This window comes from Babylonia areolata, chromosome 9 (assembly GCF_041734735.1).
Source record: "Babylonia areolata isolate BAREFJ2019XMU chromosome 9, ASM4173473v1, whole genome shotgun sequence".
NCBI classification, from domain to species: Eukaryota; Metazoa; Mollusca; class Gastropoda; order Neogastropoda; family Buccinidae; genus Babylonia; species Babylonia areolata.
In genome coordinates, this window is record NC_134884.1 from 22,061,114 (window position 1) to 22,063,613 (window position 2,500).

Here is a 2,500-nt window from a genome sequence, read left to right on the forward strand (position 1 = left end):
ATCTGCTCAACAGATGTGGTGTAGCGTGTATGGATTTGTCCGAACGCAGTGACGCCTCCTTGAGAAAGTGAAACTGAAACTGAAACTGTTGTTGTTGTTGCTGTTGTTGTTGTTGTTCTTGTTTTTATATAGGAAAAACAAATAAACTGCACGCAGGGGGGGGAAAAAAAAGGGTGGCGCTGTAGTGTAGCGACGCGCTCTCCCTGGGGAGAGCAGCCCGAATTTCACACAGAGAAATCTGTTGTGGTAAAAAGAAATACAAATATAAATACAATTAAAAAACAACAACAAAAAACAACAGTGCATCATGTCAGCATTTTGTTGTTGTTCTTTTGTTTGTTTATCTTTCATTGGTGTTAGGTTTAAATTAAACTGATTTGGTTTGCTTTGCTTTTGTGTATCTTGTTTTGCTTCTTGTAGTTCATGTTGTTATTGTTCGTTTATTTATTTATTTATAATCTGTTCATCTAAGATGATGATATTAGACTGAAAATAAATGATATTATTATTATTATTATTATTTGGATTATTATCATTTATATCATAATAATGATTGTTATTATTAATTAGAAATCGACATTTCTGTATATTCGAATGAAAAGGGGGGGGGGGGCGGGGCGGTTGATGTGGAGGGGAGGGGCGGGGGGGGGGGGGAGGGGGAGAGGACTAAGAAAGGAAGAGAGAGAGAGAGAGAGAGAGAGAGAGAGAGAGAAAGAGGGAGAGAGAACAGAATGTGGAAAAGATAAAGTACAAAACCTAAAATGGAGAGGGTGAGTGTCAGTGATTGGAGAAAGAAAAAAACCCAAAAAAACAAACAAAATACTGGAAGGGTGTGTGTGAGAGGCAGGACGGGGAAAGCGGGATTAGGACAACAACAACAACAACAACAACAACAAAAACACAATAACAACATTGACTCTTTATGTCGTTATTGTTTGTTTGGTTTTTTGTTGTTGTTGTTGTTGTTGTTGCTGTTGTTGTTTTGTTTTTCCCCCTACTACTCTGTTTCTTTGGAATCAGACACGACCTAATTTTTGGTCACATGTGAACAAAAGAAGAGGATGAATACTCTGTTAAGAAATCGCCAGAAAATGTGTAAAAAAAAAAAAAAGTGTCTTGTTTATCTACTGATCTATTACTTTGCTTGTTTATGCATCTATTTATTTGTAATTGTGTACATCATCATTCGCAACTTTTATCTGTATATATTTATGTCTGTCTTCACATTCCTCTTGTATATGTTTTCATGTCGTTTTTATTGTGTTTTTACTTAATGTTTTGTTCTATCAATCGATCTATCTATTGTTTTGATTTTTTTTTCCGATTTTGCTGTCTATCTATGAATCTATTCTGTGTGTCCCGAGGAACGAAATAGTGTACGCTTAAGTCACCGGGCGATTTTACTTATTCTGTTTCATTTTGTTTATTTATTTATCTATTTGTTTATTCATTTATCTATTTATCTACGTCTTTGTTTACTTATTTATTTACTTAGTAATGTATCTATTTATTTTCATCTTCATTTACATAACTATTTATTTATTTATCTGTCAACCAGTCATTTTATCAGAGGCTACAACAGGGGTCACACACAACACACTTTTACAATTGTATATACCGGGTAAAGTGGAACTCAGTTGTGCAACCAATCCGAGTTGAACAAAGTTTCCGTAATATTCTACTCAACACTCGCTAAGGATCAGACATTAAACACATTGAGACAATACAAAAAGAGAATAGTTCCAGAGAAAATGATCAGATCAATCATGCTCGTTGTTCAAAAAATAATACAACGAAATTTCATTCGTGAAAAAAAACAAACACACACACCCAAAAACAGGGTAGTGAGTAACAATGAACTTATAACAAAGGTTACCCCCCAAATAAATCAACCATAAACAGGTTTGGGGACGAAAAAGTTATCTCACTCGATCAATGGGCATTTGTATAAAAAAAAAAACGACACAAAATGAACAGCCAGTAATAAATACATTTTTAAAAAAATGAACAGATAGATAAATGAATGAATACATAAATAAACAAACAAATAAATAAATAAATAAATGAAAACAGTCAATAATGAGCAGGACCCCCGTGAGTCTCAATTACAGTCCTGCAACGCCTGCAAATGATGTTTCTTGTCTGCTGGCGGTGGGGAAACATGCTGTCCCACTTCTCCTGGAGAGCGATCTCAAGCTCAGTCAAGGTACCAAGCTGGCTGGTGGGCAACGCTCTTTGCCCTCCTTGTCCAACCATGTCCCAAACATTTTCAATGAGATTCAGGTGCCAGTTGCATTGCTTGGTTCTAACTTTTTGACTGTTTCACGTGACCGAACTACGCCATTGGTCAGTTCCATTACTACACACAGTTAGTAGCGGGTTACGACCATACTAGGCTCTTCCGTCCGAGCAAAGCAACTGGCTCCAGGACCGGACCAGACAACGTAAACGTGCCGACCACTCCATTCGTTCCATTTCCTCGTTGTCACAGGAGTGAGTG